Source organism: Coturnix japonica, chromosome 1, assembly GCF_001577835.2.
Source record: "Coturnix japonica isolate 7356 chromosome 1, Coturnix japonica 2.1, whole genome shotgun sequence".
NCBI classification, from domain to species: Eukaryota; Metazoa; Chordata; class Aves; order Galliformes; family Phasianidae; genus Coturnix; species Coturnix japonica.
In genome coordinates this window covers 2,314,911-2,340,674 of record NC_029516.1, presented here as the reverse complement: position 1 = coordinate 2,340,674, position 25,764 = coordinate 2,314,911, and the positions used below count along the sequence as shown (strand labels likewise).

Sequence of the window (25,764 nt, the reverse complement as noted above, 5' to 3'; positions counted from 1 at the left end):
AGTGGTATATCTTATGGAGGGACGAATGTCCCTATAGACTGGCTGTATACAGTTCATGTTCTTTGATCCCTCTAAGGATAATGCAAATTCGTGATACTTTTGAGCTGCAGGTATCTCTCTGCTGGGAAGGAGCAGCTCTCCAAACCATTGCCAAGGAACTAAAGTGGTGCCTAGCAGGCAGAGTTTCCTTTGGCATCTGATTTGAAAACACCTGATGAGATGCTTCCATTGCAGTCTGAAAAAGTTCTGTTATTCCCAGTGAATGGCAATAAGATGGGAGTGTGGCACTTCAGAAGTCCCTAAAATTGCTCATTCTTTGCTATGAGTGCAGAAAGCACAGTCACTGTCTCTCATCTTTTCTGCCAGAAGTGGACATAAGGCAGCAACGTGAACTGGCAGCGGTGTGTCCCACCTCAACCCATGTTTGCATTCACTTGGAGGAAAATACATCTGCACTGCACACAACATGCACTGCCAAGGCCATCGCTTCAAGGAGGACATCTGCCTAGAAGTCCACAGGGTTAATATAAAAGGACAGCTCCAACTGCATGCCAATTACCTTTTGCCATTAAACTAATGTTATGGACTTGCACAGGGTGTCTGCAATAGATTTCGTTATTAGCAGTGCTATTACCCCCCATTAAAATCAGCTATAAAGACTAAGTGTGGATGTTAAATTATTCACCCACTCCCAGACTTTGGAGTCTTAGTTGCAAGCACAGAAGATTTGGTGGAGGATTAGCTCCAAGATCACCCCTCACCGTGCTTTCTCCCCTGGAGCAGAGGTTGCACCTCTATGCACAGGGATCTAAAGCAACACATGGGAAACAAACCGAGCACATGGCAGAGTCTGAATGTTACAAAGCTTGGACTCTGGCCTTAAACTTTAAGGCTTAGCCTCTGTCCAGCAACTGACACTAGATAATGAATGCCTCAATTCAGAACTCATATTGCTCCATCTTTATGGTAAAATTGTGTGTTTCCAGTGGCAGGAATCATAAAGAGAGACCTCTGCCGTTCTCAGCAGGCTCTTGGTTTGCTTTGCAGATAGAAGAAAGCAAGAGGCAGCACTGCAGCTCCCTGTGAGCATTCATCCCATTAAGTGTCCTTTAGTGCTGCCGCATGCTGGATCAGGAGTTTTAAATGCACAGTCTCCAGAGGGATGGATGGGTAGGCGATTAACTGCTGTAAGTCCCCTATCACGGAATGAAAGCCACAGCAAAACGCTGACCTGAGAATTTGGTAAGCACTCCTGTAAAACAAATAGGCACAGCAATCCCATTAAAGCTCTGTGGGATGTAGGAGACCTCCTGAGAATAGCTCAGACAGAAACTCATTTGGGGTTCAGTGTCAAAGCACAAGAGCCTAAAGTCTCCAAGAAGCCCAATTCCCTTCCATTTATTCTCTCCCAACTTGCAGTGTGACAGAAACATCTGGACTTTCTAGAAGTAAATGAGCACTTTGTGTGCAGCAGCATCTTTGGACAGGAGGACAACACACTGGACCAGGTCAAACTCCAAGGAGCCTGGTTAGTCTTCCCAGCCCCACCATGGAGCTTCAATACAATAATCATAGAATCATTAAGGTTGGAAAAGACCACTAAGATCATCAAGTCCAACCATCACTACTATGCCCACTAAACGATGTCTCTCAAAGACTTGATATCAAGACCAATCAAGACTTTATCCTGCTGTTTACTGCTCACAGACATTAAGGAGATGAAACTCTTCAGACCAAAGCCTCACTCAGGCTGATGCGTCTTACAGCCTTGACATCTGCTGAAAGGTGTATTACAGTCCAAATAATGAAATGATGAGAAACTGCCTCAAACTAAGCCTGGTTTTAGCATGAAGATAAGGTTGCAGTGTCAGGCTCTCAGGAATTAGGTTCTGGCAGATGGAGAGTAGCTTCTGCATTCTTAACTCTGCTCCCTGCGCTGACACTCTGCAAGCCAGACTTTAATTACAGGATCACACATTATTATTTCTTCTTTTCCATGGGTGACCTCAGTTCTGCCACTTCGTAACATTTGACTTTAACTGTCTGACTTTTCCAGTGAAATTTCTCAATTTAAAACAGAAGAGAGAAGGAAAAAAATACCCAAAACACCTGGCTGTGCCTGATGCCCAAATGTGACGATGAGGGAGCTCTGCCACACAGAGCCAAACCAAGCCTGGCTCTCGGTAACTGATGGGGTTCAAACCTTCAAACAAGAGCATCCACCACATATCTAGGCAACCTGTTCCAGAACCTCACCACCCTTATCATAAACATCAATTTTACGTCCATTCTAAATCTCCTCTCTTTTAGTTTGAAACCACTTCCCTTTGTCCTATCACCACAGACCCTTCCAAACTGTCTGTCCCCTTCTTTGTTAACATTATGCTCTCCCACAAGAGTCAAGGAAAACAGCAGGGAAAATTGTTCCAGCATGTTCAGAGGAAATGATTGTCCTCTGACACTGATCTCTTAAATCCCCCAATGGTGTCAGATGAGAAACCAAAGCAAATGCAGCAAAGCACCTGGCCACTGAAGGCAGCAGCCCCAAGGGGCCACTGTAGCCCAAAAGGAGAACAGTGCTCTCAACTGCTGCATCTGTTGCCCTTTCTATTGCTGCTCCTGTCAAAAAATGTCTTGTACTGCCAATAATTGCTTCTCTTTAATAAAATATCAGTAACTCCAACGTGCTGGCTCTGTCAATACGCTGAGATCACTTTCCACTGCCATACAACCTAATTCAGTGCTATTCATGCTATAATTAGCCGGTGCATAACTCTCACCCAGTAGCATCACATTACACTTAAGACACCTAAAAGAGCATATTCCATTCCTGAGCTTATTTGCATAAGATTATGGTATAGACGTGACACTTCTCTGTATATCTTAATAACACCTGCTATCAGCTGCATCTTTAACAATTGCAAGTGTCCTGCCACTGCCTAAACCATTAGTGCAAACACTAAGTAACTGGTTCTACCACTGAACCATGAGGAGTATTATTTCCTCCTCATCTCCCATTAAGAGTAAATACCGCTAACACCAACCCTCTGCTCACTACCCGCTAACCAATCATTTTAATAATGTTAAATTAATACTTCGCACTCCTGTAGCATCTCTCATCTGATGATCTCAGAGGGCCTTGCCTGGAGCTAATTAATCTTCACAGCACCTCTGTGAGGTTGAAACATTCCCATTCAGAGACAGGAAAGGGAAGTATAGATGCATACATGTCAGACAGCCAAGCATATCCCAAGTTTCTTGAGGATGCCATGAAGACTTCAGTTTGGGACCCAAGAGATGGCAATTAAAACCCCAGCTTGATCATCTGGAACCTAAAACAACATTTCAGGGCCATATTATGCACCAAATACTTGCTGCATAGGCAGAGGTGTTATTCTACTTCTGCAATGAGATGTCAATGGCTCTTCTACCTTGCTAGGTAGATTCACCTCACCACCTCCAGATTTGGCCCTAAGTGTCCAGAGTTAGAAGTAATTCTGTTCATTAAGTTCCATGCACCTGGATACACCAAACAGAAGAAGAATCAAGAGGGGTACTCATCCATTTGCAAGCTCTTTGTTTACCCTATGTGCAGCATGGGAAAACCGATCACGCTGCTGAAGGGCTGCCAGCCTAGCTATCTCCTATCTCCTCTCTCCCACCTTAGGTTTGTGTCTTTGCCATTCACACCTCATGGGATCTCAGCTCATCGTGAAGAAGTGGATGAGATTGCAACATATACAGGGTGTGGAGCTTGGTTCAGAGGTGATAGAAACAGTAAGAGAAGCTCTTCTGACTGTGTAGGGTATAGGAACAGGGATAAAACTGGGGGAAAGATGCTGACTGCAGAGAGAAGGGTACATGGAAAGAGTAGTGCCAAGAAGCGCTGGCTGAGGCCAACCCTCATGAGAGCAGTGTGGTGAGACAAGTACCGCCAGGGGAGACAGTTCTTCTCTGTTCCTTCTGCTTCTTGTCCATCCCTCCACCCCACCACTGACTGAAATGACTAAAATGCTGAGTTTTGCTTTGGGAAAGCAGAGGGATGGTGCTGTTGCAATCTCCCCATCTAAACAGGGTGTTTAGATGCTGTTCCAGACCAATTGTGTAGCTCTGCCAACCTCCTATTCCTTGCACCAATGCTGTTCTATAGACCAAGGTCTCCAAACCTCCATTCAGGTTTTCAATGGGGACAAACTTCCAATTACTCTGAGTTGTGGGCTAATCCTTCATACCCATACTGTCAGCAAGACAGCCTTCTGTATCACCTGTAATGAGAAACTAAATGCATTTAAAAGGTGGGATAGCCCTTACCGCTAGCCTCTCTGGTGGTAATTATTTTCTGCAACATATAAAACCCTTCTAAGATCATGCAGTGAGTTTCTCTTCTCATTTGGGCTTATGGGATGAACAGTGCTCAGCTGCTCGGTGCTGGTGCTGCGTTGTGTCCTGGGGCCACAAATCCTTGAGGCGAGGAGGGGAGTTGTTCTGCTAATTCACAGCATCAGTCAGATCTGGTGGGCCCTGCTGGAGACCAAACTAATTGACACCCTGAGTGGACAAAATAGACAGAGATAGATAGTGCTGGGAGGAGAAAGCCAAGGAGGAAGCTTCCATAAGGTGTGTTGTTTTTTTTTTTTCCCCTGCTTTCTCTCTCTTTTTCTTTCTTTGTGGTTGGGAGGAGGAAATAGTGCAGTCAGAAATGTGGCCAGGGAGGTGGATTTGCAGGGAAAAAGAGGGACACAAAGCATCTGTACTTGATGCCAAGGGTGGGGTAACAGCATTAAGAGTTCAGTGGTTTGTATTTGCCCAGCTGACCTAAATGACACCTTGCTATCACCTCTGAACAGGTAATTTGTGGACATCGCTGTTTTGCAAAAGGTTTTGACATTTCAGCTTTTCTTTCTGATTCCAGACAGTGACATTTCCTTTAGGGGACAAATTCACTCACCCTTGGACAGAATAATCACACACAGCCCTTCCTTACACCTTCCCCCCCCTTAGTGCTGGTGACCTCATCAGTGGTAGGTGACATTCAGATGCCAATGCAGATCCCATTCACACCAACTAGAACCAGCCAAAGGGACAAGATGGGACAGTTTCCTCTTAATCTCTTTGCCTCTTAATCTCCACATGCTCAACCCAACATGGAATAGGATATGAGAAAAAAGAATATGGGCCTGGGTGGAGAGGAGGGATGGGGACATAGAGAGAGGGCAGGAAAGTGAGGACAAGGGAACCATCATGCACATCCCATGCTCTTCATGAGGACACAGGTGTTCTGGTCCAATGTGAAGACCCCTGCAGACACAGCCACAAGAACTCTGACCCTTCTACTATCACAAGTGGTCTCCTTACCAGGTGAACTAAGGAAATATAGGAGATTTAAAATATAAGGGAATTTTTTTTACAGTAAGAGTGGTGAGGTACTGAGACATGTTGCCCTGAGAGGTGGTCTGAGAAGAACAGAACAAGAGGAAATGATCTCTCATTTCTTCCATCACTTCTTCTCCAATGAGAAATCTGAGATTTCCCACCCCAGCCAAATTCCAAAGCTATGCAGAATGCACCTGTAAGTCATTGGAAAGGGTTGAAATATGGAAACTTCCACAGACCAAGTTCAGCAAAGACCAAAAAACTGGGGAACATGAAATCAAGGGGAGCAGGTATGGCCCATTAACAGCTCTCTTTGCTCCAGAGGAGAAGAAGCACCTCCTCCGAAAATAGATAACAGAAATGTTCTCTGTTTCTTAAAGCCTGCAATCTTGTACAAGGCAGATATTTTTGGTCTGACACATGTTGAACACTCTGCACAGCCTGGAGGACAGTGAGGAGACTTTCAGCATCACCACATCACCTCATATTTTCCTCTCTCCGCACCAAAACAGGCAGCCTGTGGCAGAAGGTCATGTACCCGGGCATGCAGCAGGATCAGCGCTGCTAGGTGAGGGAAGGGGTAGCCCCTGTCTGCTCTGCATTGGTGTGGCCTCACTTTGAACACTGGATGCGATAACATAAACAGGACATAAAGCTGTTAAAGGGCATCCAGAGATGTCCTCAGACAAAAGGGTTTGAGTTTTGGGTGGTGCTGTGTGTAGCCAGGAGGTGGACTCAGTAATCCCAGTGGGTTCCTTCCAACTCAGGATATTAAAATATTCTATGATTCTATGATTGCCTGGATCAGCATGGGCTGCTATGTTTCATGTCCAGGACCTCCTACCCAAATTCTTTGCTCAGAGGATGGAGGGGATGTCTACCCAAAGACCATCAGGTCTGTGATGCCTTTTACGAGGTGGTCAGCAGAGGGAGCTCAGTGGAAGCCAAGTGCAAAGCCTCCCAATGGCATTTGCAGCCAGCGCTGGGGATAGGAGGCTGCAGGAAGCAGAGAAACGTGAAGCTGAAGTGATTCAGGTTATTCAGGTTATATTGTGGTAGGAATAAAGCTTATCAGTCTCCTTGTTCCAGGATAGGATGCAATATGACAGCTTCATTTTCATTAGGGGAAGGGTTTTGGTTTTCCCTGCTGGAAAGAAGGATGAGACAGGAACAGAACAATTAAAGAGACCTTCAGAGGTAATACATGTTTTAGTGGAAATCTAACCAACATGTAGAGTTGGCTCAGTGTTTCTTGGGATCACTTTATCACAAGAGGGAAGCAAAGCTGGGGAAGGAGGGAGAAGGTGAAATTTGCCTTTCCCTCTGCTGGAGCCAAAGCAATTTTCTGGTTGGAGTTGAGAAAAGGAAGGAGATTCAGTCCCACTAACATGTAAAGTTTAAGGTCAGTTTTAGCAATGTTTTGACATTTCCAGGTTCCCTCGGGGTCCTAAGAATAGGAATGCCATAAATGTCGAAACACAGACATAAATGACCTTAAACTTTATGTGGTGATGTGGTGAACAGTCATCCCTCCCTATGTATTCTTTCTGCCCTCTGGGTTGCCCTACATCCCTGCTAGAGGATAGCAGAAATTCAGCTCTCCCTAGCATAAAAGAGTTAAATGTTATCAATTGCTCTGGATACGGCATTTGGGACAAAAAGGCAGGATATGCTGCAGGAAATGAAGGATAAAACAAAGCTGAAATCATGGAAAGAATCATCCCTAGGAAACCTGTCCTGGCAGTGAGAAGAAGGGAAGCTTTAGCAGCAAATTCATCTTCATCCAGGGTCCTGCTGAGCTCAGCTCAGCTTGGACATGGTCTGGTACATCCCTGGAAAGTACAACAGAGTAGGAGTAGGGCTACTGCTCTAATTTCTTGGATATAGAAATGAGCCACAGAAGGATTACTTGATTTAGAAGACTGAGGAAGGAATTGGAGCCTTGGTGCATGCTCTGGCTTTAATCACCAATAGGCTGTGTTCTCCAAGATGCTTTTTGGGCATCAAGGATGAGTATGGGTGAAGAGGGGAGAAAGGATTGGAGGCGGCCTGGAAAAGCCAAAGCAGTGTTGTTGTCATTGAGTTTTTAATCATACGTTTGAAGCCCAAGAGGGTTATGGACTCTCAGAAATAGACCTGCATAAGAAGATCTGAGAAGGCAACTACAGTCAGGAAGCTGAAATCTGCCCTTCAGGGCTCTGCATCTTCCCTGGACATTTTTCCAGAGACTATGAACCACAAAAAGTTTCAGACCAACAACAAAGCTTCTCTTTCAACCCTGCTCCTTTTGGTGTCTGGCTCATAGCCCAGCAGGGACAGCCCTGGAGCAAAAGACCAGAAGTCCCCTCTGTCCTTGGGCAGCAGTTTGGCCTCTGTGCCAAAGCTGACTCTTCCCCACACGCCTCCTACCCGCCTGTCACTTGGCCAAATAGAGTGAGGATGCTAATTGCTCTGCCTGCTAATCTATTCTAATGCATGGTAATAGATGCCGAGTTTCTGCCCTGATAACTCGCCCGGCTTATGCTGCAGAACGGCAATTCCACCACCCGCCCGTTATCTCTGTCCCCAGGTGGGCTCCTCCCTCTATCACAGCAATTGAATAAGCCCACCCCGGGTGCCCCAGGGGGCGTGGATGCAAGGGATTTGCTCCTTCACTTCCCACCCTACAAAGCCATGAACTCAATAACCAGCATCCCTCCCCCTTTGCTTTGGGGGATTTACTAATGTTTCTCCTTCCCCTCCCCAAATTTCCAAAGATGGAGATTATCTTATCCACACTAATCTTGCCTGGGGGGTCCTTGGGTTGGTCAACAGAGCACAACGTGCTCCACAGTCCCCAGCCTGTGAACAAAAGTCACTGGTTCAGAGGTGGCCCAAGGACCACACCGGCTCTCACACGCCTCTGGGGTGCAGACACAGTTGAGTGATTTGTGTGTACACATGTGTGTGTGTGCGCCTGTAGGAGAGATTCCTGATGAGCATTTTGATGGCTCATTCAAGCCTGAGATGGACAGGAGCATTTCACATGCAAATCCCTGGAAACTTGAAGCTTTTGTCCTAAGAATAATTGGAAATTGTTTGCTGGCGCTGGGGGAGCAGTGTGGAAATGAGGGAGGGGATGTGCAGAAGGTGATGTGGACATAGATCCCTCAGCTGGTCCTGTTTAGTATTACAGAAAAGCCCAGTTCCTCCCCTCCCAGCCATGTGGCTGCTGTCATGTCCAAAAACACCTCAAAATAAGCCCTCCAAAACCCTGCAGCATCACTCGGTGGCTGAGGCTGAGCAACTCTGGGTTGGAGGCAGGACTCCAGGGTGAGCCCTAGCCTCATTACAGGTGAAAGTGGCATTTTCAGCTTGTTCATTGTGTCCAGTTTCCAATGAAACCCACACCATGAAGCTGGGCTGCCCTGTGGAGTACTGGCATTTGCTGATTCCCACCTAACACTGCAGACAGCCTTGAAGCAGGGACTAGCAGCAATCATGCTGGAAAGAAAACATTTCTCAGGGCCAACCAAACATGCGTGTTTGACGTCTGGGAGAACAAGTATCACCTGCCTTCATCCACTGACCCTTTCCAACATCTTGCAAAGGTCAAAGACACAAAGAAAGGCCATCTCAGAAGCTGCAGAGACCCTGCTATGCTGTCCCTTAAATCACAGACCTTTGACTCCTTTGTTTCGGAACTAACCAGGCATAACACAAGCCTGGAAGCTAAAGGCAGCAGGCAAAGCTCAGAGCACAAAGCCACACGTGGCAGGCAGGACTCAAGCCAAAGCCATGTGAACTGTGCAGTGCAGAGCACCGAGGAGGTCTATAAGAAAAAGAATCACAAGACTCTGTCAGCAGCAGCCTTTACCATCTGCTCGTAAAAGAGTGGGCTTCAAATAAAGATAGAAAAACCCCTGAAGATCCAGTTGAAGGCTACCTGAGTAATACAAGCCCTCCTTCTGCCTCTGAGGAGGCAGGAAAATAACTTTCCCAGCACCGAATTCACTTACAGTTATTTTAAAGAAAATTAAAAGAAGAAGAAAGCGAGAGAAAGGGGACAACGTTGCTAGATAAGGCAAGTAATTAATGAACAAAATGACTTTTCCCAGAGAGCATCCTATCATGGTGCTTCCTATTCATGTTAATAATATTTGTGAGTGTCTTCCCCAGAACCAAGGTAGATAACACCTACACTCTCCCTCATTCTTATGAGCTCTCCTCAGGGCTGATGCAAATAATTTGTTCAAAGGGGTTGAAGCTCTTTGTTTGTGGCCTGACTCATATGTTTGGGAACATCTTTGTGGGAGCTCAGCTCCCCATCATCTCCATCTTTTCCCTATCGCCTAGTATCTGCTGGTGAAAACGATGGGAATTGCCTAAGCCTCCATAATAGTGAGATGTGAAATGTTTCTCTCAATACCAGCAGAGAGTGGGGCTAATCCAAATCAATGGGCTTCCCTGTGAACCCATGCCAAGATCACAGCAAGACCCAGGAGTCCTATGAGAAACCTGGGAAGGCCTGGTCCCACTTCAGCCTCACTGATTAAATGATAAATGGGGCAGGAAAACTGCAAAGATGAAGCACATCGTCTGTGTCCAAGGAGTTTTGCAGGGAGATTTGGGGAACCATGGGATGCCCGCTGTAATGGGTTCCCCACTTATGCAAATACTGAATCACAGCCAGACTCAGTCAGCATGTGATTTCATTGCTCTTTCATTGTTAGCATCTGCTGTCCTGACTTGGGGAAGCATAGTGAGAAGAAAGGAAACACCGTCATGGGATAGACCACCTGAACATCAACACTGTTTGCCTACTCCCATCCCACTAGGAACCTTCAACCCAAACAGCCCTACCCAGAATGCTGCAGTGGACCAGAGACCACATAGAGCTTCCCAAATGAGTCTCTCCCTCCTGTTCCTTTCAACCTTCATCAACATCTCCCCTTTGACGTCACTCTTTAGCTCCTTCCCTTCCGTCCTATGTGCATCCATCCATCTGCCATGCCTCTGGCAGCAAATCCAACACAGAGTGACGTGTGCTGGAGCTCTGGTATTTGCTTCTAGCAGAGACTGTTCTTCCCTCTGGGCACAATTCTTCCCCATGCTCTGCAGCAGAACTATAAGTAGCTTGAAAAAACATGAGATAGCATAGAATGACACTGAGTACTTGTTACCATAAAGACCTCCAAAAGGGAACACTCTGACCTGTGGCTCGGGTTGAAAGGGACAAGCACTTTGCATTGAGAGTTACCTTTACTGGGGGGACTGGGGAGGGCGGACAGATCAAGCATCTCTGTTTGCAATTTGTTTTCACACTGTGATGGGAAGTCCTTGTGATGGGATCTGCTGCCTGAAGAAGACAGGTACCCATGCAGACTCTCACCCAGACCATGCCAGAAGTTCCCTGTCTATCTCCAGGGCATTTGGATTTTCTGGAGCAGTGAATAAGCACAGACAGAGATGGATGTAAAGCCAATTTAACAATCTCAGATGTCGTAAATTAAAGAGAAAATGTGAGAAACATGGCAGTTGTCAGTCCATAATTGTTTTAGAGACATTTCTTCCCAACTACCTAAAATTTCAACCCATTTCACCCCAACATTGGCACAAATAACAGTAAAAGCTCTACTCCATGTATACCTTATTGTGACTTTCAGAGCTCAGTTCCTTCATGCTGTGCGCTAGGAAAGAGAATCTGGGGGCAGAGTAGTAAGAAGAAAAAGAGAGAGGGAAGGTTTCTAACCTCAGCCTCACTGCCCTTCTCTCTGACCAGGCCTGCTCCAGCCAGAAAGTCAGAGAACAAGTTCAGTTCCTTTTCACCTAAACTTCTTCTCCCCTCTAAACACTGAAAGCCCTATGAAGCATCTTGAGCTTCAGATACAATGGTTTCTTACCATCAAAGAGAGCAAGCTGGCTGTGGAGTGAGGTTTATGGGTTCTACCAAGAGCTAAACCCTAAGAGGTGAGAGGACCAGGACTTCAGGCCACCACATAAAAGATCCCTGCCTTATCACACTTATCACTATTGATATTTGCTTATCAATAGGAAATTACTATTGCTTCAGCCAGAAGGAGGTCCTTATACCTCTAAAACACAAGGAGCTCCTAGCACGGTCCAACACACCCCCACTGAGACTCCATCATAGCACAAGGCACAGCAAAGCCTTCCCTGATCTGTGACTTGGTTGGGGCTCTCAGCTAATACCCCAGCAGCAAAGAAAAGGCTGTCGGCATGTGATGTATCAATTTCCCCTCTTCTGTGCATGGATGGAAGGGATGGGATAAACACTGACAAATTACTATGGCAGTGTGAATGACCTCCAGCAGGCTGGGTTGTCAGATGCATAGCAATAGAGCCATTTATTACATATTCCAGGTTTCCATTTCCTACACCTATGTTCCTAGTTTCTTTCCCTTTATAATTGAATAGTTTATTGAGGAAACTTGCGTGGTGTTCCTCTGGACGGGGCTGCTGAGTGCACAGAGTGGACACCGTGTTGCGTGTCACCCAGAACTGATAGCTTAGCGCTGCTCCAACATGGGCTGCAGAGTCATGACAGTGTGGATCCAGCATGGCTGCATGAGGGGTTAAAGGGCTGGGGGTGCTGGAAAAGGTGAAAATTCAGAAATTCATTTGTGGAGTTGGCTTTTATGCCTGAACCACCCATGTAAGACACATCTCCTAACATGGTAATTAATGATGGACATGAGTTCAGCCATGTCCACCAAGAGCAAGCTTGCTCTCCTGTAGTGTCCTTTAGGATCGACCCAGTAACATGCAACCAGAGTCCTATGTTCAAGCCATCCATCCTATTGGTTGGTTCAGGACTCAGGGTTTTAATTGCAGTTGGAAGGTAGACAATACCTTGGTACTGCACACTGAGGGAAAGAAAAGGAAGAAGAAAATGAGCCTATGCTGTATTTGTGCTACCAGGTGGATTATAGGTGAGGAGGACTCTTTGAGAAACCCTGGCTGGAGCTAGAGTTGGGCTTATCCTCTGTATGCATGGAGATGATGGAATAGAAAGGTCCATGGTTTGTGTGTATGTTTTGGATGTAAAGGGCAGTTCTGGCAATAGACTGGAACAGATTAAGCCCTGTGACCTAAAACATCCTACTCCAATCTTCATGACTTGCTTAGGGAAGGCAGAAGTCAGGACATCAGCTGTTGAGACACATTGTGACATACTCATCCTCACTCATCCCTGACCCAAACAAAAGCCTTCAGCACTAAGACACAGCTCAATCCCAGTCTTTCCTTGCTGGAGAGCAGCCAAACTCAGGCTGCATCTGCTCCTGAAGGTGCAAACATCTCAGCTGAGGAGGAAGCTTGGACTGGTGTTTATCTCAGACCGCAGCTGTATCCTTAAGAGCATGGTTAGGCTGGCAGAGCTGGGAGAAAAATGGAGCAGCTTCCAGCCCAGCCCTTCCCCTGCCCTAGTGATCCCTGCAGCCTGGGGCATTAAGTATCATTTGAATCCCATGCAGCGCATGAGGTGAAGGTGTTATTATTCAAACCACTGGTTCCAATGAGATTATCCACTCTAATGGAGCAGCTTGCATGGACCTCCTCTAAGCCAGCCTGAATTTTCACTGTCAGAGAATCCCCAGTCAAGTGGAAAATTAGAAGGAGAAGGGAAGAGGGGGCTGTGGAGGGGAGAAGGGAGAGGATGATTATATTCTCTAGAAATTAATTCGTAACTAGAGAAATGAAAATAATAACTCCCCAAGCCGATGGACAATCCCCAGCAAACACATTTCAATTTGGAAGCCAACTTCGTTGCTGTTGCATCACTCGCTTTCTGGCTTACACTGCATCGTTGATTTAATTTTCCACCTAAGGTGTTGATTTTGTCCTTGGATTGTAGTTTTTGCATTCTCCTTGCCAAGGCTTCAGCAATTCATAGTCCCCTCGCTACCCCTGGCTGCCTGACCCATCGTGCTTGGCATTGGGAGGTCCAATCGAGAACACTATTCAGAAGTTACAGGAAAAAGAAATGAAAGTGGTTGGTTTTGTTGTTGTTGTTTGTATTTTGGTTGTTGTTTTTTTTTTTTCTCCTTGAAAAGGAAGGATCATAGAATCATCATAGAATCATAGAATGGCCTGGGTTGAATGGCTCTGGGCAGCCTGGTCTGGTGGTTGTTGACCCTGCACGTAGCAGGGGTGTTGAAATTAGATGATCTCTAGGTCCTTTTCAACCCAGGTCATTTTATGATTCTATGATTCTATGAAAAGGACCACAATGATCAGCCAGCTCCAACCCCCTGCTATGTGCAGGGCCGCCAACCAACAGACCAGGTTGCTCAGAGCCACATCCAGCCTGGCCTTGAATGTCTCCAAGGATGGGGCATCCACAACCTCCTTGGGCAACCTGTTCCAGTGCGTCACCACCCTCTGATTGAAAAACTTCCTCCTAAAAGGAAGGAAAACTCTCACTTTTTAGTTTTCTTCAGTTGTTTCTTTTGTTGTTGTTCTTGATTTCTGTTGCTGTTGTTTTGGTTTTAATTGCCAAATCCGCAGGTCCTTAAGTCTGTATTCTATTATCTCACATATTGTCGAAGTCCAAGATGGGATTTGGTTAAGGCCTTTAACTATCAAAGCTGCAATATCCAAGACCATACTTATAGCAGTTTTGTCAACAATTGTATGAGATATTACAGTACAGGGCATTGTAGGGTGTCCTATGGCTTAACTCTCAACAAATCATGTCTTTAGCTGTAAAAAACTAGGCCCACTGCCCAGCTGATACGTGAACATGGGAAATGGTGAAAGAGACATGCAGAGCTTTTAGCCTTGAATCATAGGGTCACAGAATCATTAAGGTTGGAAAAGTCCATTAGGATCATCTAGTTCAACCATCAACCCATCACCAACAGGATGAGATACCAGCACCATGGGTTCAATCAAATGCCAGTTACTGAACAGAGATGTCGGGATGTACGAGCTGAATTAGAGTAAGTGAAAGCTGATCTCCAGCAACAGGAGGTTCCTGAGCACAGATCTCTAGTCAGCAGTTTGACAGGGTTTACACACATAACCACCCTGAAATGGCACTGAAATGGGGCTGAACAGAGTTAATATTGTTTACCTGATTCCCCAGCGCAGCTCGGTAAAATGTTACTGCCTCCCAGAGGCATGAAATATAATTTTGCCTTAAAGGTTAATAGTATTCTACTCACCAAGGAGAGAAATGAGTGCTTGAAAAGCTCTTTCATTAGGATACCAACCCTCTGCACTTCAAATGGTACCCAAGTCTCTGACCACCAAGGGGAGCTGGTCTCTACCAGCCAAAGCTCTCCTCCCTCCTGCCTGCAGAGCCAGCATCAGGAGCTCTGCAAGAAAGCTCTTGTCTAACTCTGAATTTAAATTAAAGGCAATTATCATGACCTTGGGCAAGAGTGAGTCCCTTACTTGTGAAATGCAAGTGATGCTTCCCTGTGTTTTGGGACGGCATAGTTGGGATTTATTCCATGCATATCAATAACTGTACCAAAATAGAGCAAAAAAAAGATGAATTCTTGCGGAAGGTGAGAAAGCAGAGAGTCCTCAGCAAGCTGAGTATGCCCAGAAAGAACTGCTCTGAGCAAGCCCACTCCTCATTAAATCACTGACCCAATCCAAGCATCCTCTCTCGGTATTCAGCAGTCGGGAATATGATTCAAAGCAGAGGATGTATTCACAGCTGCTAAGTGGATGGTGACTAGGAAGCCTCACAACCCTCTGAGTAAAGAATTTCTTCCTAAACTCTGTGTCTCTGCAGATGGTTTTTTTTCCCAACATAGCCTGGTAGATCAACTGTAGGCGACATCAGGCTGACCTGAGAGGATCTGAGCTTGTGCTTAATTGCCCGAGTCTGAAGCAAATCAGGACTTGGAGACCTTTTACTTCACTGTTGCTCTTGGACTCTGCTGCATATTTCATCCCAAAGCCCAAGCTTAGGTGTGCAATAAGCTGACAGTTGCCCTTCATCCGCTTATTAGCAATGGCCATGAAGGAAGACAAATATAAAACACAGGCTTCTTCCCCAGGTTCCATGTCTTCTGGACTGAAGCAGGATGCACTGCCAGCACAGTGCAGCCCTGCAGATTCATCACCTCCCCCAGCGGCTCAGGAGAGGATGTGAGCCACAATAGACAGCAGAAAGCTAATCCGTTAGCTATATAAAACAGCCAATAATATGCAGGACGTTTCCTATTAACCACCACACATCCAGACGATTACTCTGATTGATTCCAATCAGGTTTTACACCGTGCTTTATCTATCAGCACAAAGCTTCACTGCCTGTTAATACTGTGCAGCAAACCATTCTTAATGGAGGCTGCCAAACAGTATAGAGTCAGCATTAGCAGACACAAGAATTGATGAAGTAAATGTGGGGTTAGGATGGCTGGGGGCTGGCAGGCTCTGTATGGGAAGCACAGTAAAAAAGAATCTAATATTGCGTCCACACGACTGCAATAATTCTTACTGTGATTTGAATACATTTCTAATCTGATGGAAAAGATTGAAATGATACGTTGAAGATCTGTGTCTTCTACAGTCAGGATTATTAAGCATGAATGATACTGATGTGATAGATGAACAGAAAGATAGATAGGTGGACAGACAGATAGACAGATGTCCCCAGTTAGAGATCAAGATCTACCACTTCTTCCACAGGGAGGGGAACACATCCACAACTTACACGCAGACATCTCATTCCATCTACTTAGAGGGAAAAGAACAAACTCTCAACCTTCAGCGCTGACACAGGGCCACAATGAAGGCAGTGGAGAAGGAAAATCCCATTGGGGCATTCTGTATGTTGAGAGCAACTGGGACGTTCCCAGTGGAGAGTCACAGAATCACCGAGGTTGGAAAAGACCCTTCATGGTCTGAAAGGACCCTTCTAGCTCAAACCATTCTGTGATTCTATGTCTCATTCAGCCATAACATTTCAAACTGGGATGTCCCCAAAATCATTCCTTCTGTCCTTCCAAGCACCATCTACAAGATTTTTTTCCCAGTCCTCACTTACATGCCTTATTGATGTGTTTCTGCCTCTTTTATTAGGAAAACAAAGGAATCTCCATGTCAGATTTCTCTTTTTGGCAGTTTCAGGTAACACGCTATAGCTAGTTCACTTCCAATGAATCACATTGCTGCATCCTTGTCCCCTCTTAACCTGTTAATTGATTCATCTGCAGTTTGTGGATGTAGGTACTTTGGTCATTGTTTTAGTTTCATCTGGGATGGAATTGTTTTCTTCAGAGTGTCTGGTATTATGCTATGCTTTTGCTCTAGGAGAAATGCAGTGTTGATAACACACTGATGCTTATAGCTGCAACTAAGCAGTGTAGTACAGAGCCAAAGCCATTCTCAGCAAAGGGCCTGAGAAGCTGGGAGGGAACAGAACTAGAACAGTTGATTTAAACTGGACAAGTCCATACCATATGACACATGAAGGAGTTTTGAAGGGAATGGGAGTTTATCCCTTCTCTTCCACTGCTTGGGGGCTAGCTGTGCATAGGTCGGGGGGGTGGCGAGCAATTGCCTGATATATCACTTGTCATGACTTGTTATGTATATTCTTGTATATATCTAGACATAACTACTGTCCTTTTCCTTTTCTCTATCTTGGTAAATAATCTCAACATGCAAGTTCTACTTTTTCCCTCCCGATTCTCTCTTCCATCCCACTGGGGGGGAGTGAGAGAATGACTGTGTGGTGCTTAGCCACCTGCCAGGTTAAATCACAACAGTCATAATCATAGAATGGCATAGGTTGGAAGGAACCTTAAGGATCTCCTAATTTCAACCCCCAGTGATGACGTGCTCATGCACACACAGCCTGCAGTTAAATACGACTTCATTCAGATGCACAGTCAAATGGTTGGTAGCTGGGGAGTTGTTCTTGTCCATTCCAGTCCAGATTAAAGGCTTGGCAGCACCAGAACACCTTGTATTTTGAGTCAAACAGTTACACGCCTATTATAAACTACACCTTTATCTCCAGCGGCTGATTGTGATCACCTTTAGAAACTGTCTTCTACCAACACCAACATCCTGATTACTTTTATTCCCCACTGGTTTCCCATCAGATCTTATTTTATTATTATTATTTTCCCCTTTTTCTAGTAGGAAAAAACAAACAGCAACAACAGCAACAAAAACCTTTCCAAAGTGCTATCAATAGCATGTGGGCAAAATATCTTTGACAAAGCCCAGGGTTATTTTATCAGATGTCAAAGAGATAGAAGAATGGCAAACAGCCCAGAGCACCAATTGGAAAACCTGGTTCAGCTTATTAATTTGAACACCTGGCATTGGCTGTCTTTTGCAGCAATGCTCATGCTATGGATTCCAAATAATTAGAGGAAGGTCATGGGCAGGTACAGACCTTCTGCCTTTACTGAGGGAGCCAGCTCAGACACACCAGGTGGGGAATGCTGACTTCAGATGTACGTGGAGGTCTACTTTCTAGTCAATGATTCAATATCTAATTAAAAGTGCGCACAGCTCCCATGCAGTGATTTGTTGGTGTTGTTCTGAAGATTCATCAGTTGCATCAGTGCTTTGTTGGAAAGCAAATCTCTGTTACCAGCCGCTAATCTCCTACTCTCTGGTCTACAAACAGCCCCTGAAATACAAATGTTTTTTCTTGTGTTTCTGCAATAACCTTGAGACATCCCTCCTTTTTCACGGATGCACTGACGTTTAAAGGAAATAATGAGCAATTTCTGCCCATGGTCTTGCAAAGAAGGAAATAGATCAACTTTAAATACCAGTCAGGTACAGAGAACCCTGATTCCTTCCCTAGGCACAGCAAAACATGCTCTGCAAAATTCAGAACAGAAATCAATAAATCAGATGAGGAATAGATCCTGTGTGCAACAACACATCTATGGGCTGAAGTGGAGGCAGGAGAGAGACAGTTTCACATATCACAGAATCACAGAATGACCTGGGTTGGAAGGGACCTCAAGGATCATGAAGCTCCAATCCCCCTGCCTAGCAGGGCCACCGAACTTCCACATTTACTACATCAGGTTGCCCAGGGCCCCATCCAACCTGGCCTTGAACACCTCCAAGGACGGGGCATCCACAACCTCCCTGGGCAGCCTGTTCTAGGACCTCACCACTCTCCTAGTAAAGAACTTAAAGATAAAAGATTGCCAACTCACAAACGACGACATCTGCCTAGGAAATAAGTAATAATATAACTAATAATTGAAAATGATAATTTGCCAGTGATCAACTAGAATAACCGTGTCCAGTAAATATGAGGACTGGGTGATCAGGCAGTCAGTGCCTATTTCTGCTACCCGCTCGTCTTTTTTATCTTCCAGTTTTCTCCATCCCTTCAGAAACAGCTCAGTCTCCATTTGTGCTTATTTTATAGATTTATTTCCTTTTATATATATATATATATATATATATTTTTTTTTTTTTCCCACACTCAAATCACTAATAATTATCACATGGAAAGAAAGAAGATCCTCAGAATGAAGTATCTGATGTCTGGAGGTAGCTGTGAAAGAGGAACCAGCAGCAGCAAGTCTGATACTTGTTTGGTGCAAGAAACTTCTCTTGTTAAAATATCTTACCCCATTCCCAGCCTGTCTAGGATTAAACCCAAACAGCCTATCCATCCCAGAGCCCACAATGGTCATGGCTCTCACATAACAAGTTGAGATAACGCAGCATCAGAATTCAGATATTTTTCAAATCTAAGTGGAAATAAGACTCAGATCCTGAAGGACCTATTCAGCAATTCTCTGAAGACCGTTCGGGGATTTCTCAGCCCTCCTATCTCACACAACCTTATCATGATGACTGGCAGGTTGGATTTTAGAGCATCTTGTGGCTGTGACATTGACACACCTCGCGTTTGAATCATTTAGATGAGCGGATAAAACTGTCCTTCAAAAATCCAGGCTTAAAGCTTCACCCATCCAGAAGAAATCAATAAATCCAGCACATGTCCTCCTGGTACACATACTTTTAAGTCACCATTTTTCAGGACCTGGGATCTGCAGGAGAAACTTGCCCCAAAAATCACATCATGCTTCGCTGGCAGTTTTAAATGAAAACCAGGAATCCTGATCCCTGGTTTCTAAGGGGGAAAAAAAAAACAAAACCCACTCTACATGGCATTCACCATGACAACACTGTTACAAACTTCATCGACTGCTATCAAAGGAAAGTAAATGAAGGACGAGACAGAGGGAGACAAATAAAAAATGTAGAATGACTGACTTGAGATGAGCTGAGAGCACATTTTAATGGGTATTTGGGCTCCCTGCTGTTGCTGCTGAAAGGTTTCAGTGAGGATCTTGGCTTCCCCTTCCTGTAGTTACTAAGCTAATCAAGCACAATTCAGTGCTGGACTGCTGTCCAACAAAAGCCACAGCTGCTAAGAGCAGGGGTTTCTGAGCAGGACCACGGGTGGGTGAATAGAAGAGAAGCCCCCAATCCATCCAGCATGGGACAATTGCCAAACACTGTCCTGCTCCAACACCACACAAGGGCCAAAGCCAACCCTAAAGCATGCTGTGTGTTGGGTAGGATGAAGAACAAGTTAGCAACTACACAACTTAGAAGGGTTTCCATGCACATCCAGGCAGAGATGCTGATCGTGCCCACCCTACACCAACTGTGCTGTGATTACTTCATGTCATGCCAATAAAGCCACAAGTCTCTATTAGCCCCACAAATAAAGGAGCTCTTTATTGAAGACCCACACAAACTCAGATTAAGAGGCCTTTGAAAACAAAGTGACATAGAAATGATGATAAAAATTCAGCCCATAAATCCATTCAGCCATTCTCTCTGACTCTGTACAGTAGCAGATGCTGAGGTGGAAAAATAGGAAGACAGAAATAATAGATCGAAATTCTTCCTGCTTGAAAATCCCAGCTTCCCACCAGCAAGGACATGAGGACTGCCTGACTTGGAGCCTGTAGTGATGTAATCATATTGAACAGCTCTCGATGGATCTTTCTTTCATTAATTCCTCTAATTGCTTTCCAGACAGTTGTATTTCTGGCCTCCTTAAAGCTTCTCACAATATGCCACAGTTGAGTGATACACTATATGAAAATGTCCTTTCTTCTGTTTGTTTTAATATTCCGCCTGATAATCTCATATAAAGTTCCCCAGATTTTGTGTTATGAGAAATGGTGAGTAATCATCCCCTATTCACTTTCTTCATTACACTCATGATTGTCTGGATGTATTATTGTCCCCTCAGTCATCTCTCTTTTAAGATGAAAATTGCCAAGTCACACAATCTCTCCTTGTATAAAGACCATTAGAAACCCATGTTTCTGCTTCCCACACTCCCCACCATCTTCTTGGTTCAATAACATTCATTTGAATACGGCATGATCAAAAGTGCCCAGTGTATGGGAGAGCACCACAGATCCCCACACTATGGTATTCTCCATTTTGTTCTCCATTATTTCCATAACATCCTTCACATTATATTCATTGTTCCAAGGTTTGGGGCATCGTTTCATGATTTGGGACTGACTTCACTGCCTCATTTATTCATGGAAGTCACTCGCTGCAGAGATAAAGCTGTATGATACCTCAGCACACATCAACCCTGAGCTGTCCTTGCCTTTTTGTCACCCTGACACTCCGTTTTGTATTTTCCTTCAGCAACGCTTTGTAAACTTATTTAATAATACCGAAAAGCTCTGCATCACCAGTTACATTTTCAGCTTCAGCCTTTAATCTTTTGTTTTGCTCGTTGATAACTGCACTAAACACACACATCAGACATGCCCGTAGGACCCACAGTGTATTCCCTCCCCATTATGACTCTTTATTCCTGATCCTCATTTCCCATCTTTGAACTGGTTAATAATCTGTCAGAAGACTCCTCATCCCATGACTGCATAGTTTAAATTCTTCGCTATGGGAGAACTGTTAATTCCTCTGTATTAACCATATTATACATATCACATGAACTTGCATTTATTTTAAGAGCAAGAATAGATGTGTGACACCCACCCCTCTCCTCCAGCAAGTCATATGGTTGGGTTGAGGGGGTTTTCCAACCTATTTTTAAGACTGTTTCAACCAAACTAGCAAGTAGAAAGACTGGATTACAGTTCTTGCATCCTTCACGAGACCAACTTAAAAAGCCAACAGTGACGCATCCTCTACCTTTCATTCCTCCAGCATCAAGGACAGTGTAAGCAATGAGATGTACAGCAGGTTTAATGGAGTGGCGATCCCATACCAGAGTTCTTTAACGTTCTTTCAGTGAATAACACTTTCATGCTCTAAAACCTTATTTTACCAAACATTTAGTGGCAGGCAATTCAGCTAGCTTATACCCTTTAAAGAAAGTAAATTTCTAAGGGAACACAGTTAACTTTTAATCACTCCTTTTTACTAGGTTGGCCATGCTTTTCCTAAGAGGACGCCCTTTTGATTGTTTTTCAATTATGTGATGCAGTCAGTGATCTTTTTATCTTTTTCCTTTGAATATAACTTCCAGTTCTCAGTAGTACCTTTGCACCTGTCTGTCTAAGGAGGCATTTTTATTCCATTTGCTTTTACAGTCTTTCAGGCCTATTTTCATAGGTCATATAACTTCACAATAAGCCTCTTACGTGATGTCTTTATGCAGTCTCCAGGATACCATGAAGTACTTTATCCTTCTGGTTGCTCCTTTTAACAAGCTTCCTCGTTTTTAAGTTGTTTCTATCTTGAAGTTGAACTCTGTTGCAATCTTTATTTGTTTACCTACTGATTTTGCTTCTATGGGACACTAGAGTTGAATACATGGTGGTCACTTTATATTATAGAGCGAGGTGCAGATTCAGACTTGTTTTTCATTTGGAGGGGTGGTAAGCAAAGGATTTGAGCTGCAAGTTGTGACATTTGCTTAGGGCAAGTGAGGCCACTTGAAGTCTCTCATTACTGCATTTTCTCCCCCTACAGCCTTTTGGATTTCTCTCTGCATGTCACAATCACTTCTGCCATCTTCAAGTGGTCAATAAAACAGTCCTAACGCTGTTCCCTTCCCTAGAGATCCCTTGTCACTTGTGCACAGATTGACCCCATTTTCTTCCTTTGATTTTACATTTTCTTTAACATAAAAGCCCTTTCTTCATCATTTTGACCTCTTCTATTGTTCCTGTGTCATTTAAGCCACAGATGAGCTTCCTTCAATCAGGGTTTGCGGATGTGTATCCTATTAGTATTTTCATTTAAAGCAGACTACTGGCACAGGAGCAAGCATATATTTGATATTTTCCAATTCCCTATTTTCACATGCCCTGAATAAAAGAGCATTTGTCAGGACTGAAATGTGCTGTTTGTTGCCTGAATTTTATCAAGATCCAACCCAACCACTCTCCAAGGATAAACACCTATTATGACTTCACCTTTAGACAATGAGTTTCAACTTTGAAAACCTCATCCAAATCCAATTTGTATTTAACTGGCAACAATCAGGTTCCTTCCTGTGCTAGCGACTGTTCTTCCAAAAGGTTTCCTTCCATAAATTTTCCCTACTTCTTTTTCCCTACTTCATTTTCTTAACCTTGCATTAAGACTTTGTGCCCATACCTAATTTTGCAGTCAAGAAAACGTTCCTACACAAGCCCTGGTCTTTAGGCTGTTATCTAATAGCTTGTGCCTTTCCTCCAGGATTTCCCTCCTACTGTCTGACTGGCAATGGGAGCCATGGCTATGTACCATTAGTATACCAAACAATGCCAGGAAACATTCTTTGATCCTGGGGCCAAATTACATGATCTGGTCACATGAATGCCATTAAACTCTATTAACTTCTAAAAAACCTAGTGAAAATACTTCCTAACCCATTTAATTCCTCAAATATGTCCAGGAATTGTTTGAAGGAGCAACAGCTGGCCAAATCAAATTATATTCTAGTTATTTTGCGGTGTAGGAAAGCTATGTTCCTGTATCTAATAACATTCCCTCTAGTTGCTCTATTTGCTACTTGTGATGTTTATCTGTAGTAGCCCTGTGATGTCAGCTAGAAAATCAAGTCCTGAGTTAGTTGGAGTGGGACACAGATGGCACATTGAGGCTCTTAAATTTATATGTCAGTCTTTCCATATGCAAGCTGGCATCTGAGTTTCTTAGATGAGAGATTTATTCAATACAGTCAGCAGAACCCAGGGACTAATTTGCCTGATGTGACAAAAGGGCTCAGTTCTGTAGACTACATATAGGGAATCCAAGATGGCCAACTAAGGCTGATGAACATGGAAAACTTGGGTCAAAGCAAAAAGAAGGCCATAAAATGCCTGTGACTGGGTAAGTGAATGGAACCCAGTACTCTGCAGCCAGAAACCTACTACTAACTTACACACTATATGCCCAGTTTATACTCTCTTGGGTATATTTCCCTTTGGGTCCGTATGATCCACAATGTAAACACCCTTCCTCTTTCACAGGTATTTATTCTCTATGTCTACACAAGAAGAAATCTTGCCACCTTTGTGCTCATCTGTTTCAACACTTAATGGGACTCATATTGGTCTCTTCTCATGCAAGAAGCCCCCTGCTAACCCTGCTAAACTAACAATGAGTTTCAACTTAGAAACCCGACAGATGAAAGTTTGTCCTGGCTCCATTTCTTTTTTATCACACAAAGCAGAGCTGCTGTGTCCCAGCCTGGTGTCTTAATCAAAACAAACTCTATGCCATTAATACTGTAAAAAGTAAATCCAGCCAATGGGGGAAGGCACCCAGACCACATCTCCATTCCACAAGTGTAAGTCTGTCTACCAGAATAATGGCCCTGTGTCTGGAGTCCCTCCAAGGTCATGCCATTGTAACCCCAATCAGATTTCCTGCTCTGTTTGTGTCCAAACTGTTGAGAAAAGTGAGCTAACTTTCATGCCAAGTACCCCAAGGGGGGCAGCTGCAGGAGTGACAGGCAAGCCAACAAATTGCCATCTCCTTTCTGAGAGACTTTCCATCCTCAAATAGCCCTGACATGACAGAGATCAGTTGTTATTTCACATATTTAAAGATATGCTATAACACTGCTTGGTCTTCATTTTGGGCTTCAGTAAGCTATCGATTTTTTGATTCTTTATATCACATTAATGATGTCATGATCGCATCAGGGTAGCAGTGAATTCCCATAAACTTTCAGAGAGTGATGCATTTAATAGATAGTTTAAGTATTAATTGATTTTGCTATATTTCATTCTATATGTGTTTTCTCTTTTATCATATTTATTTATTTATTTATTTATTATGAACAGTAAATGCCCTGATCATCCAGGCAAAGTGAGAATTCAAATCATTTACTTCTCCTCTTAGTTTTTACTTTGGGAATGGGGGCAGTGACAAAGGCTTTCTGCTCCAGCTCACTCCAATCAATACGAGATTAAGTGTAACACTGAATAGTGGGACTGATATGTTCCTGAACAGCTCAAGAGTCAGCTGAATGATATTTTGTCAATTGGCCATACGAACTTATGCTATGGGTCTGCTCTCCTTATGTTCTTGCCATCCCTGGTAAATCTTCCATCAGCTGAAGCTTGAAGGGCCCATTTTTTTTTGCCTCTGGTCCTTGAAAACAGAAGGGGATCTGTGAGCAAACACTCACTGATGCCCTAACAATACCAATATGAATTAAGCCCCTGATGTTCAGAAAATCATGTTTATATCTAAGTATATCCTAGACCCTACCCAGAAAGCCTGCAAGGATTCAGATTGATACCTGAAAAGGAATTTTATGAGTCAGTAGACTTTAAGATGGAAAAATAATTTCACTTTCTGGGTTACTTATAATCAGAAAGTTAGTTGCAAGCTTGTTTTCAGGATTAGAAAGTCAGCTGCAGGCTTATTTTCATGACTGGGTGAAAAAGAGGAGGGGATCAGACTGATTCACTCTGGTCCATGTTTGCAGTTTCTCTCTGAGAACAGCATGGAGCTAAAGCTCTTGGCAGCCCTCCCAACATCATCCTCCTACCATTATTAACTGGCTGGCTACTCAGGGCCTCTGAGTGGAAGTGGGCCAGGGAAGCCTGCAAGGAGTTGGGAAAAGCCACCTCTAGCCCAGCCGCATCTTAGTGGTGGCTCCAACAGAGATGCTCTGCTCTGATAGTGCTTTATCAGGCCAGGCAATGCTTGAAGAGAGCAGTCGCAGACAAAAGAGGAAAGCATTATCTGAACTGAAATCCTGCCCCTTTGCCCTGCACAAAATAAGCCAATGCTCATTTGGCAAGGCTGGCTGGTTAAAACATCCCTTTCCCAGCAGGCGTTGGAGGCAGAACGTGTCTGGCAGCCTGTTCCCAGATCACAGGGTGTCAAGGGACAGGACAGCCCATAGTGGCTCCTTTTGCTGCTGCCACTGAGAAAATCTGCAAACAAAACTCACACCTCTTCCTGGTGAAGGTCTCAGTCTCTTTTGAGGG

The 25,764-nt window shown here is 44.2% G+C and overlaps 1 protein-coding gene across 4 annotated transcripts in view; it reads right to left on the bottom strand.

Annotated features, from left to right (window-relative positions):
- The window catches only part of PLXNA4 (plexin A4), a 397,375-nt gene that overhangs the window by 108,713 nt on the left and 262,898 nt on the right, over positions 1–25,764 (bottom strand). The gene's annotated exons all lie outside the window — the stretch shown is intronic.